The following is a 14,907-nucleotide window of genomic DNA, read 5'->3' on the forward strand; positions in this document are numbered from 1 at the left end:
GTTGGGTCAGAATTCAGGAGGATTATCTAGCTTGTATTGATTTCTTAACCATTTCAATCTTTACTTCATCCTTCTTTGTGTTAGTTGAATACCACAGGAATTAAAATCAATACAATGGCTAGGGATCAGCAGGGCTTGAAAATATTTTATAATGTACTGAAATAAGGCTTCTCAAATCCCTTTTTTCTCTCCTTCCAACATATATTCACTGCTTTCGTTACTTATTAATAGTGGTTCGTGTATGTGCTTTCTATTTATTTTCTAATTGTTTGACTACGTGGACTCCAGTTAAGACCAATGTTTTATATCTTATGTGGTTTTAATAAATCCTTAAGATTAGTTCACTGGCTAGAGCATTGTGATTGCTATTATAGAAGCAAAAAGTCAAATTTGAATATTCTAAAATATACTGATTATGATGTTTTAAAATATACTAAACTTTTTTTAATATACCAACATTAGAATATTTTGAAAGTTTAGCAGAAAATCCAACGAAAAAAGTAAAAATAAAGATAAAAGTCCAAATAATGGATACCAAAACTACAGAATAGAACAGAGCACAATAGGTAATAAAAATATATATTATGTTATTGAAAAAATAGGAAAATCAAAAGGAGAGAAACTCCAATTCCCATAACAGAGCTCCTAAACAGAGAAATCAATATTCTATATCCCAAAACCTTCTCCTTCCCTCTCTCTCTCAACATTCGCCTACAACAGAATTTCTCTCTCTCTCACCATAACAACCCTAACAGCGGATTAACCCTACTACCCCTGCCAGCTCAGCATCCTTACATTATGCTTTTCTTCCTTCTTCTCACGTATCTTTGCATAAGGATTAGTGAACATAATATCTTCATGGCTACTTTCCTGCTTGAATACATGGATTCCGCTTTTTATAGGCATTGAGGCTGCTTTCGATCAAAATATATAACCTTCACATGGTTCCATTCATTCACTAAAGGCACTTTATACAGATTGTCGGTGAAAATTAAATTTCGTAGATCGAAAAGAAATGTGTGTTCTGCTCCCAACTTCAAGAACTTGATATCAAAGAAACATGCATAAAATTTGTCATTGATGACCAACATGAGTTTAACATAATCACTAATGTCTCCATCCTTCGGTGCAACAAAAAGACAAAGAACTTTGCCGGGGAATTTGTTGCGAATCCAGAAAGAACTTGAACGTTCATAACAAAAGTAATTGAACCATTCAGGTTTCCTAGATCCTGGCAAAACTAACATGGTTTTTCGATTCTCATACAGATCCTGTCAATCAAAAAGAAATTCATAAATTTACAATCATTAGGTACACCATATGTTATTAAATAAAAATACATAAAAAACAAGACAAAACCTCGTTTAGGAACATGCTTATACTCGAGGGTGTCAGCGATAAACAGTTTGTTGCGTTGAAATGTTTCAACTTTGGTGGGATTCCTCTGATTTCCCGAAGATGCTTGCAACAACTCACGTCAAGCTTTTTTAAAAATTGACATTCTTTGATGCATTCAGGAAGCTGTGTGAAATTATTGTTCGATAGGTCTAAATCTTTCACATGAGCAAACCGTGTGAAACCTATTTGAAAAAAATCATCACGCAGGTTGCATTTTGGCGCCCAAAGCAATTCTACTTTTGAAGATACCATTGAGCCATCTTTTTCTTCGTCCTCTTCCCACTTTATCCACTGCCACCCTTCCCATCCCCAAGCCTCAATAAGTGTCAGTTCTGGCATCATGACAATGCTGCTTTGTAACTGAACAATTCCACAGAATAGCAGGGACAACTTTTTAAGCCGAGTTAGATTTTGAAATGAAAGTGGCAACCCTTTTATGAGAGTTCCTAGCAACCGAAGTTCCCTTATGTTTTCCATCTTTCCTATAATTTCTGGAAACCTCTCAAGACTAGAACAATGTGAAAGTTCAAGTTTTTCAAGAGAAGTCAACTTCAGGGGTGGAAAATTCCTAAGCTTGATGCAACCAGAAGCTTCCAATATCCTCAGTTTCTCCAGCAAACCAACCGAATTATGAACTCTAACTAAATTTACACAATTTTGAAATGAAAGTTCCTCCAAATTTTGGAGATCAGATACGGCATCAGGTATCTGAGTTAAACCTTCACAGCAGTCAAAATTCAAAACCCGTAGATTCCTGAGCTTCTGCAAAGAAAAGGAGAGAATACAAAGAAGGAAGGTGTGAGTAACCTTAAATGACATAAAGAGACTATGGGGTAACTTGCAAGACGTGGAGAGTGTACAATGTAAACTTGCCTTGCTTAATCCATCCATCTCAAATGACATAAAGAGACTATGGGGTAACTTGCATATTGCAAGCTGTTTTGGTTGAAAATAAGATGGTAAACAATGTGAAGGATATCTCCACCATTCCAACACTCTCAAACTATTTGGAAAACATTTGGGATCATCAGAAAATATTCCACTTCTAATAATAAGTGTTTTGAGGTTTTGCATCTTCTGGAAAGCCATCCCATTCCATTCTACCATTTTCTTTTCAAACAAGGGGAAATCCAGACATATGATTTTAATTTCACTTGTTCCCTGTGAACGTAGAAGGCTTGAATCAGGCAAAAATTACAATGCAAGTATATACAAGACTTAAATACATTTAGAAAAAGTTCACTCACAGTGTTGTCTTCCAAAACTTGGATTATATCTTTTGGTGACCATAACCTACTGCGCTTCCCTGGTTCTTCTGGTGACTCTTGTCTGACAATTTCCTTACCCATGTCCTCTACCAAGTCATGCAATGTAACACAATCATACTGACCAATCTTTATGAGAGATTTTTCAGCCAACACGCCAATATGATATTTCATACAAGCACCATGATGAGCATGAAGTATATCTTCAACTTCGGTTAATTTATATCCTTTGAAGCAACAAGAAATGTCAAGAAAAACTCTCTTCTCTTCTTCCTGCAAAGCATCGAAGCTTACTTTAAGAGTCTCTTGGATTCGATTGTTTGGAATTCTTTTATATTGATCTATGACAGATTTGCATTCTTGTATACTTTTTCCACACAGGTTGGCACCTATTACTTCCAAAGCCAATGGAAGGCCACAAGCATAAGTTACTGCACGATTAAGCACCTCCTCGTATTCTGGATAAACTTGTTCTGATTTGAAAACTTTCCATGTAAGCAATTGAAGAGCATGGTTCTTATTTAATTTCTTCACCTTATATGTTTTTTGAACATTATGAGATGCCAGCAGTTGTTTGTCCCGAGTGGTGATGATGACTTTGCTTCCAGGACCAAAACAGTCAGGCCTTCCAACAAGTGTCTGCAACAGCTCATGTTTGTCAACATCATCTAAAATCAAAAGAAGCCTCTTGTTTTGGAGCCTGTGTTGTATCATTGAAATTCCTTGTTGCTCACTTGCAAACATAATTCTCTTATCTCCAAGTATTTCGGAAAGAATGATGCTTTGAAGATGTTCCAATCCGTGTTTGCGTGATTTCTCTCTCACATTTTGAAGAAAACAGGAACCATCAAAATGGCTAGCAATCAAATTATAAACTGCTGAAGCAAGTGACGTTTTCCCTATCCCTCCCATTCCATAGATCCCTATCATGAGGACACCATCACTAGATCCTACATCCAAAAGCTTCATTACTTTTAACTCTTGTGAGTCTAATCCAACCGGGTAATCCGCCACATGTAAAGGAGTACGATTAATCTCACTAGAGACCCACTCAACAATCTTCCCAATAAACTTGTATTCATATCCTTCTCTGTTCCAAACACAAGTTTAAGAGCTATGTTTGAATGAATTTCTAGAAAAAGAAAATAAGAAAGTACAACGAAATAAACTTCTCTATAAATTAAAACAATTTATGTATAAGATTTGTAAAAGTTTCTCATTGAACTTTCCCAAAATCAGATTTTGAACTTTTGTATAAGCTAGTTTTAACTCAGTGAGAACGTTTTTCTTCATTTAAAAGTGACTAGGGAGAGATTAAGCTGAAAAGCCCTTAAGCAAGAATAAAAAGTTGTCAAGGTTAGCACTAATCTATATTCTCTTTAGATCATAGGAGCAGTGAAACTTAATGAAACAAAGAATGGAATAAAAAATTGGTGAGGTGGGTACCCATATTTGTAATGAAAGCCAGACAAGTTAGCTACTTGATGAAGAGCCATCTTCCATTTCTCCAACTTCTCCATGTGATGGTTTAACCTCTCCTTATTATCAGCTTTGAGCCTTTCCTCATGCCAAGCCAATGCTTCGCCAAAACTTCCTTTTTGGTGCCTCACAAAAGAAGGATCCACGTCATAAAAAACTGGCAAAACCAGCAACTTTTTTTCCTCAGCACGTTCAAGGATGTAAACCAGTTCATCTAAACAAAATGAAGAAGAAGCATAGGTGATAGAAAGCACAGTGATGGCAATCATGGACCCTTGAATTGCCTTCACAAGTGTTGGTGCAAGTTCATCTCCACCCCGAATCTTCTTGTCATCAATGAAAGTGTGGATTCCCCTGTCATCCAGAGCTTTGTAGAGATTGCCAGCAAAACCATAGCGTGTGTCTGAGCCTCTGAAGTTGAGGAACACATCGTAGGTGAATTCTTGGGAGTGCGATCTTACAGCCATGAACAAAACATATTCCGATTGCGGTTGACTTGTTAGGGCTCTCGAAAACCAAGCCTGAACTGATGATGAATATGAAACTGATAATAGGAAAGTCTTAACGCGGAAATATCTCCTTTTTCTTTCTCCATTTTCAGGACACCTTCGTGGACAGGCATGTTGAAAACTTGATACTTTGACCGATATAAACTTTTTTATTAATTTGACACTGTTATTTTTTATTTATTTCTTTTAAAATATTAAAACTAATATTTTTATAACTATTTTTTAGCTTTACAGTTAAATAAATGTAAAAGTATGTTACGATATTATTAGTATGATAGACAAAAGAGTAACATTATTTTGATACGTAAAAAATTTTACATACACTTTAAATTTATTATTTTATCTTTTAATCTCTTTTCTTTTTATAAATAAAAAAATTAACTTTTTTAATGACTAAAGTAACTTAAAAATAGATTGTCAAATAGTGTATATAATATAAAAAAAATTCTAGATAAAATATTTTTTTATGTTTGAAAATATTTTATCTTATTGACCATTTAAAATTTTTGCTTTGAGTATTTATGGTTTGATTAATCCTTAAATTAAATGAAGTTATATGATTGTTATTTACTTGTGGATTTATAATATTTGTATACAATTAAGTTATATATACAAGAGGACATAACACAAGAATGAATAACTTATTTTCTCTATATATGGACTTAGGAAGATTTATATTTGTTGTTGAACATTAATTACATTTAGTTTAAGTTTAACTTTTGATAATTGGTTTTGGATTGTTTTTTAAATTATTTAGTACTTTGTTAACTTGAAACCCATAAATTATATTATATTTTTCTATGATGGGACAATTTTATGTTTTTCAGGTGTGATTTTATTGTAAAAATAAATTAATTTAAAAAAAAACACCAAGACATATGTTATGGACTGTCCGACGTCTATTGACGTCTGTCAATGCACATATAGACATCTAATGGCTTATAGTGACAATTCTAGAGGTAGTGCAGTCAGCGTATTAGACATCGGCTGTTGGGTCTGACATCTCTATAGACATCCAAATTGAGCAGTCTGATGTCTCTATAGACATCCGACCTCTGCAGACCGACGTTTATATAGACGTTTGGCTGTGAGGTCTGACGTCCCATTGACGTCAACCAATAAGACGTTGGAGAGGGGCCAAACACCAAAAACCCCTGACGATAAAGGTCTTTTTTTACACTAGTGTTAAAGTATTGATATCCCCTTTAACCAATGAAAATAAAAATAAAACAAAATTTAATGGCCACGGAATATAAAAATAACATAGATATCTACTAGTTAAGAAAAATGACAATGAACAAAGATTTAAAAATTATGAGAAACCTTCACATAATAACTTTTATAATGATATCATTAATATAAATATTTAGTTTCATTAATAAACGAAAAAAAAAGTGTTTTAAAAGATACAATAGTAATTTAGTGTAGCATATTTTGTTTTATCCAAGATTTAAAATAAGAAAAAATGAAAATGTGAAACAATTAAATGCATTATTTTTTTTTCTCAAACTTGAAGAGAGAGAAAGAGATGAATGTGCCCTCCGTTTTTAATGGAATGAACTTGATTGGTGCAATTTAAAGACTAAATAACAATTAAACCTAAAATACATTTAAAATAATTAAGGGAAATGATGCAGTGTTATTGTCTTCCACCAGAGTTGCAAATAAACATATGAAAAATAATGTAGTAAGCTAATATGCAAAAGAGTTTTTATAAAACAAACATAGATATATACTAAAATCAATTATCCGCACATAAATATTAATGTGAAATCTTTGCATTTATACTTACCTCTACTATTATAGAGAACTATTAATGGGTTTTACCTACCACGTAAAAGTTAATCTATTATCTTTGGACAAGGTCAATTATATATATATATATATATATATATATATATATATATATATATATATATATATATATATATATATATATATATATATATATATTTGGTTTAATACCTCTTTTGGTCCCTCGAAAGAAGGGGAATGTTCAGAATTGTTCTACCTTTTTAAAAATGTTCAAAATGGTCCCAAATTTTGAAAAAACTAGTCAACTTAATCCTTTTTGGTTACGACATCTAATTTTTAACTGTGCAGTTACCACCCTAAACAAAAGATAATGACGTGTATAGTTTCTCTGACTGCGTGGCAACCCTAATTCCCAAACCCTAGCTTCCTTGGGCCGCCAGCACCATTGGCAACCGTAGGCTGCCGTCAACTACCCTGCCATCCTGCCGCAACCTCGCCTCACGTTTCAGGCTCCCTAAAGCCGTGATTTAGAAACCATGGTTGCGCGATCAGGATTACAATTTAGATATGGAATCTCTGTCTAGATTTCTTTTCTTGCAAGTGCTCGCGGTTTGCGAAGGTGGAGAAACCATGGTGTGCAGGTTGCGATATGAAGGTGCGGCATGATGGTTCTACCGTGCGAAGAAGATGATGAACATTGGCTATGGTGGGTTTCTATCGCAGTGGGAGATGGCGCGATTCAGGTCTGGTGGAGGCGCTGATGGTTAGCTCAAGGTTGGGCGAAACTCACAAGGAGATGAATTGAAGAGCTGTGGCGGTGACTTAGGTTTCGAAAGATTTTTGGAATTGGGGATTTCTCTGTTTGGGTTTCTACAGGTGTGTGCGAGAGAGTGCTCTTACAATGGTCATGGTGGATGGCGGTCCTTGTAGCTCTATGGCAACCTAAAAAGTGTCTCATGGTGGAGATGGAAGTCGAGAAAGATGTTGAAGATGATGATGGAGGACTCACAACTTTGGCATTCACGTTCTGTATTGGTGACGGTGGTGGCTACCAGCGGCGACGCTGGTGTTGGGTGATGGCGAGGTTGCGGCAAGACGGCAGGGTGGCTGACGACGGCCTACGGTTGCCCATGGTGCTGCCGGCACAAGGAAGCTAGGGTTTGGGAATTAGGGTTGCCAAGCAGTTAGATAAACTGGACACGTTGTTAATTTTAAAAAAACAACACAGTAGCGTGCTTGAAACAAAATACTTCAATATTATTTATTTAAAATGATGGAAACGTTACAGTATTTAAAACATAAAAAAGTAACTACCCACTAACGCTATTATCCTAATTTTAATCCACCACTTCAGCCCCTAACTAAATCCTAAAAATAAGGAACAAACTTTTACTCAATTAAATTTAAAAATAAAAACTCCTAAAGCATGCATTTTCTTAACACTCCTCCTTGCTTTAGGAGTTGCAAACACCAAGTCTTGACCTTAAAAATTCAAACTTGCAAGTGGGCAATGGTTTAGTAAGGATATCTGCAACTTGATCTTCTGTTTTGCAGTAAATAAGAATCACATCTCCATGTTTCTGTACTTCCCTTAGAAAGAATAACTTGATGTTAAAATGTTTAGTTTTTCCATGAAACACAGGATTATGAGAGATAGCAATTGCAGCTTGATTGTCTACAAAAATCTCTGTACTTTCCTTCTGCTCTAGATTAAGATCAATTAAAATCTTCCTCAACCACAAAGCTTGATTAACTGCAGATGTTGCAGCAATAAACTCAGCCTCAGCAGTGGATTGAGCCACTGTTTCTTGCTTTTTTGTGTTCCACGAAAAAACAGCAGATCCAATAGCAAAACAATGACCTGAAGTGCTCCTCATATCATCAACAGAACCTCCCCAATCACTGTCAGAGAAACCAACCAGCTTGAATTCCTTGCTCCTAGTAAATTTAACACCAAAACCACTTGTTCCTTTGACATATCGAATCACTCTCTTTGCAGCCTTGAGATGAATTTCACTTGCACAATGCATAAATCTAGACACAATATTCACAGCATTCAAAATGTTAGGACGAGTTGCTGTAAGATACATCAAACAACCAATCAAACTTCTAAAATACCCTTCATCAACTTTATCGGTACCATCTTCTTTGCACAACTTCTCCTTTTGATTCATTGAAGTATTTGTCACTTTGCAATCCTCCATTCTGAATTTTTTTAGAATTTCTTTTGCATATTTCTTTTGACAAATGAAAACCTGGTCCTTTTCTTGATTGATCTCCATCCCAAGAAAATAAGTCATCAGACCAAGATCAGTCATTTCAAAAGCCTGCATCATATCTAGTTTAAACTCATCAATAAATTTTGCAGTGCTCCCAGTAATTAAAAGGTCATCCACATAAAGAGAAACAACAAGCATCTCATTACTATTGTGTTTAACATAGAGCGTAGATTCTGAAAGACTTCTTTCAAAGCCAAGGCCAAGCAAATAATCATCTATTCGACTATACCAAGCTCTTGGGGCCTGTTTTAGGCCATACAAAGCTTTGTGTAAATGATAGACTTTGTCTTCTTTGCCTTTCACAACGAAACCTTCGGGTTGTTCAACATAAATTTCTTCTTCAAGGATTCCATTAAGAAATGCTGATTTGACATCCATTTGATGCACTTTCCAGCCAAGTTGTGCAGAAATAGCAAGAAGTAACCTGATTGTATCAAGTCTGGCAACTGGTGCAAATGTGTCAGAATAATCAACACCAAAAATTTGTGCATACCCCTTAACTACAAGCCTTGCTTTATGCTTATTGATTGAACCATCAGCATTTAACTTGGTTCTAAATACCCATTTTACCCCAATTACCTTTTTATGTTGGGGTTTTTCAACAAGCTCCCATGTTTTGTTCTTCTCAATCATAGACAGCTCCTCCTTCATTACAGCCATCCAATTTTGATCTTTCTCTGCTGCTCCAAAATCTGCAGGTTCACAAATAGCAACGTTGCACCTCTCATAAATATCTGAGAGTGATCTAGTACCTCTTACAGGAGCATCATCTACCAATTCATTTTGCCAGCTTTCATCTTCATTTTCTGTGTCTAAAGCTGAAAACTTGAAATTCACATTTGTAGAGGCTAGATATGTTTTCTTTGTATCATCTGAATTCCATTCTTCATCTTCCATAAAGTGAACATCCCTGCTAATAACCATTTTCCCAGTTTGTGGTTGAAAGATTTTATAGGCTTTGCTAACTGTGCTGTAGCCTATAAAAATTCCTGCTACTGCTCTTTTATCAAGCTTATCTCGCTTGCGCTGCGGAACATGAGTGAAGCACAAACAACCAAATATCTTAAGAAATTTTAGAGATGGTTTGTAACCATACCAGACCTCAAATGGTGTTTGATCCTTCAACGCCTTTGTGGGAAGTCTATTTTGAAGAAAAACAGCCGTACCTGCTGCCTCTGCCCAGAATGTTTTTGGTAGATTCTTCTCATAGAGCATGCATCTTGTCATCTCCAAGATATATCTATTTCTCCTCTCACTAACCCCATTTTGTTGTGAGGTATAAGGAGCAGTAAGTTGATGTTCAATGCTAGAATCTTCACAAAATTGATTAAACTTTTCAAGTGTGTACTCCTTGCCATTGTCTGACCTCAAGTTCTGAATTTTCACACCAGTTTCATTCTCAACCTTGACTTTGAATTTCCAAAAATTTTGAGCTACCTCTGATTTGTACTTGAAGAAAAAAATCCAACACATCCTGGTGAAGTCATCAACAAATATAATATAATAAAGATTACCTTTTAATGAAGGTGTTCTTTGAGGACCTGCAACATCAGTGTGAATTAATTGCAGCTTCCTTGATGCTCTCCATGTTACCTTTGGAAAAGCTTTTCGATTTTGCTTGCCAAATTGACAAGCTTTACAATTAGAAATTTGATCCTCAAGCTCAGGAACATCAACTGCCAACCTTTTTTCACTCAACTGCAGCAACCCTTTATGATGGTAATGTCCAAGCCTCTTGTGCCAGATTTCTGTCAAATTTTCTTTGAGTGAGAAAACAGCTTGCTCCTCCTCTAATGGATTTAGAGTGAAGCTTTTCCCTTTCATTTTTACCTTGAACATATCTTGACCAGCTGCATCTTTAATCAAGCAATTTTTGTCTTCAAAAACAACTCTAAATCCTCTTTCAATTAGTTGACCAACACTTAACAAATTCTGGTCAATTTCAGGAACAAAAAGAACATCTGGAATAAATTTTGTGCCTGCGCAGCTTGTAATTGCAATTGTCCCCTTTCCTTTGACTGAGATATAGTCACCATTGCCTATTCTGACTTTGGTGACATCAGTTGGCCTCATATCTCTAAAGAGTGCCTTGTCAAAGGTCATGTGGTTAGTACAACCACTATCAATTAGCCAAGATTCGCTTGAAGCATTAGTTGAAAAACAGGTTGCAACAAAAAGTTGATCTTCCTCCTCTTCATTTGCAATTTGAGCATCTTCTTCCTCCTGCTGAGTTTGGTTTTTGCATATAACAACTTCATGCCCAAGTTGATTGCACTTGGTGCATTTAGCGTCAGGCCTTCTCCAGCACTTGAATGGAGGATGACCCATCTTGTTGCAATGCTTGCAAGGAGGATACTTTCCCTTGGAACTTCCAGCTTTGCTTTCATTTCTGAAAACACCTTCTCTATTTGGTTGGTGGTTCCTTTTTCTGTTTTTCCAACTGTCTTCATGTTTAACAGGCAAGGCTTCCTCAAGAAAGCCTTCTTCTCTCATAGCCCTTCGTTGTTCTTGTGCCTGTAAGGAATTCAGCAACTCTGCCAAGGTGATCTTGGATAGATCCTTAGTGTTTTCTAAGGTGGTTATGGTAGCTTCAAATCTTTCAGGTACGGTAACCAAAATTTTTTCAACAATACGAGAGTCCTTAAATTCAGAACCAAGCAATCTTACTCTGTTTGCTATGTTCAGAAGCCTCTCAGAGTACTCTTTGATAGTTTCAGATTCCTTCATCTTTTGCAATTCGAAATCTCTAATGAGATTCAACACTTGCATGCCTTTGATTCGGTCATCTCCATCGTATTCCCTTTTTAGGTAATCCCATATGGCTGTGGCTGACTTTAGAGTCATGATTCGAGTGAAAATTGTTGGTGAAACTGCAGCAAAGAGGCACGCCTTTGCCTTAGCTTTTTTAGTTTTTCCGTCTTTGTGATTCTTGATTTGAGCCATCGTTGGATTGCTAGGTAGCGTAGGAATTTCATAATCCTCTTCAATTGCTTCCCATAGATCCAGAGCTTCTAGGTAGGCTTCCATTCGTACCGCCCAAATTTGATAATTTTCACCATTGAAGACTGGTGGTGCCATTGCTGAAAAACTTGAATCTCCTTCCATGCTTTCAGATTTTTCTCACAGGTCCCTCAAGAAGAAGGCTCTTGATACCAATTGTTAATTTTAAAAAAACAACACAGTAGCGTGCTTGAAACAAAATACTTCAATATTATTTATTTAAAATGATGGAAACGTTACAGTATTTAAAACATAAAAAAGTAACTACCCACTAACGCTATTATCCTAATTTTAATCCACCACTTCAGCCCCTAACTAAATCCTAAAAATAAGGAACAAACTTTTACTCAATTAAATTTAAAAATAAAACTCCTAAAGCATGCATTTTCTTAACACACGTCATTGACTTTTGTCTAGGGTGGCAACTGTATCGTTAGAAATTTAACACCTTAACAAAAAAGGATTAAGTTGACTAATTTTTTTAAAAGTTGGGACCATTTTGAACAGTTTAAAGAAGGTAGGACGATTATGAACATTCTCCCTCTTTCTAGGGACTAAAAGAGGTATTAAGCCTATTTTTTTTAAGTGTCTTAGTTTCTTTGGATTTGTTTTGTTGATACAACAATTATATTCTAACCAATTGAATTCATGCAGCGAATACTCAGAAGTTCATGAAGCTTAAACTAGTGACAACTTTCGGCATTGCTCTGGTCCTAATGGTTGGTGTATTAAACATGCATGATACACGATTTGAATATGATCGGATTCCTACCATTGTTGAGTTATGCATACAAGCTGGTGTTGATATCCCAGAATATCATTCACGCGGAAGGACCAATCCTAACTGACAGAGGTGGAAATTTAGAGGAACCTAAACCATGGCACTTTGCAGACCCCTCGTCACTCACTCAATGACTTCGATACTTACAGAGCTTTTGAACGATTTTATCGACCACCTCAAAAAACAATGGCTGCATACAAAATTGTGAAAAAGGGTGTCAGAAAGTTGATGAAGTACATTGTGAAAGACTGTGGTTATTGCACTCATTTTCATGTGGAATGTGTAGGAATAAACTTAAATTAGAAGTTATCAAATAATTATTAAGGATGAAGTGTTTATTGCATATGGAGAGAAAGAGTCTAGAATACTATGATTTATAGTAATTATAATGAGTTATTTATAATAATTGGAAATATTATGGTTTGTAGATGAAAAACTTAATGTTAGTCTTATATATTATAAGGTCCAAGTGATATGAAAATACATGATTAGCATATTCAGAAATATTTTAACAAGTGTCATTTTTTAGCAAATTTACATCAGAACTGAGAGAGTCTAAGTGTTCGAGTGAGAAAGAGACAGTGAGAGATGGCTCAAATTAGGAAACAATATGTTCCTGCCTCAATTGACAAAGAAAGTCAACTTTGATAATTGGAGTATGCAGATGAGAACCCTTCTTGGACCCCAAAATGTTTGAGATGTTGTAGTGAATGATTACGAAGAGTCCGCAGAAGATGTAGAGTAGACAGTTGCCCAACTTGCCGCATTAAGAAAATCACGAGTGAAAGATTAATCAATCTTGTACATACTTTATCGAACTATTGATGAGTTTGACTTTGAGAAGATGGTGAATGTTAAAAGTTTCAAAGTATTTATAACTTAAAAATAGTACAATTAGCTTCTTTTACCAAACCAACAACTCACAAAATCCTAACTAGCGAAAGTCCTCCCAACTTACAAGATGTTTTATCTACACATAATAACATCACAAGATCGATAAAGACATATGGTTAGGATCATGGATCAACATAGACTCAAATATGTAACTTAAAAGATGCATGCAAGTGAGAGAAAACTTACATGCAACAAATAATAGAAATGACCAAGAAAATGGATTGAAACTCATACGAGTAAAGTATTTTCAAATAATTAAACTTTTTCATAAGTGTTAAGAATTGGATTTTAAACTTAACTCAATCCCACAACAAACTTGTTAAGATAGGCTCGAACCTGACTCTGATATCATATGACTCTGATATCATAAGGTAAAGTTTGCATCCACACATATGCTTTAAATTGATTTTACCTCTAGTAGATATAAGACTTCTAACAATAACAAAATTATTTATATTAAAATAATTTAATCTTGCTACTTTTAAATTACTGTTACATTTCATTTTCTAGATATTTAAAAGCAACTACATCAACTGAAATAACAATAAAATCAACCGAGAAAAATTTAATTTCAAATATATTTTTTTTAATATTCAAATGAAAAGAATTGTTTAGTAATTATTCAATTAAAAATGTCAAGAAACCTTAAGCCGAAATTATAACAAAAAATGATTTTAAAATAATTATTATAATCGTTAGCAGTCTTATGTCAAATTTAATAACAAACGAATCATTATATAAAAGCTTGTTATAGTTTGTATTTTGCTTTTAAACATGATTTTAAATCCTGAAAAATTAATATTATATATTAAATAAAAAGTTAAATATATTCTAATATTGTTTTTATATAATAAAAGGAGTATTATAAAATCCTGAAAAATTAATATTATACATTAAATAAAAAGTTAAATAACAAATGAAATTATATAATTTATTTTATTTATATATTTTATAAAATATTCCTTTCATATAATAAATGGAGTATTACATCGGATTGTAATAAAACATCAAACTATTGTTTGTTAAAAAAATATTTTACATTATTTTTATAAAATATTACAAAATAAATATATATAATTTCATTTATAAATTAAAAACAATTTGAAGTCAAAATCTTAAGTAAGTAATATATTATTTTTAATATTATTAACAAATAAAATAATTTATAGGGATTGTATATGACAAAAATATTTGTATTGTAAAATTTATATTAGATAGTTTAATATATTACTAGTAGATATTTTAATATTTTAATATCTGTTAGGTAATATTATATTGATATATTTAAAAAAATTAAAATTAAAATTTAATTATATTTTATTAAGTTAAATTTAATTAAAATTAAAATTTAATTTTTAGTTAATTTAACTTATATTGTAACGTTCCAGATTATATAGAACTATATAATTATGTAGTTCCCATTTTAATATAATAGAAAGTTAGAAGAAAACTTGTAGATAAAAAGTCTTAAGGTTACAGTCATTCCAAAATGGTTGTAATTTAAAACTTTAACACAATAGAGTATTTCAAAATAAACAAAAGCCTAT

The 14,907-nt window shown here is 33.9% G+C and overlaps 1 pseudogene across 1 annotated transcript; it reads right to left on the reverse strand.

The window, feature by feature from the left end:
- Positions 1 to 550: 550 nt before the first annotated feature.
- Positions 551 to 4,757, reverse strand: LOC124820577 (TMV resistance protein N-like; annotated as a pseudogene). The gene is made up of 5 exons (XR_015786100.1): positions 4,110 to 4,757; positions 2,646 to 3,753; positions 2,272 to 2,559; positions 1,360 to 2,160; positions 551 to 1,271 (listed from the first exon to the last, which is right to left on the reverse strand). The product of XR_015786100.1 is annotated as a TMV resistance protein N-like (transcript).
- Positions 4,758 to 14,907: the final 10,150 nt, after the last annotated feature.

This window comes from Vigna umbellata, chromosome 4 (genome assembly GCF_029865625.1).
Source record: "Vigna umbellata cultivar VRB3 chromosome 4, Vumbellata_1.0, whole genome shotgun sequence".
Classification (NCBI taxonomy): domain Eukaryota; kingdom Viridiplantae; phylum Streptophyta; class Magnoliopsida; order Fabales; family Fabaceae; genus Vigna; species Vigna umbellata.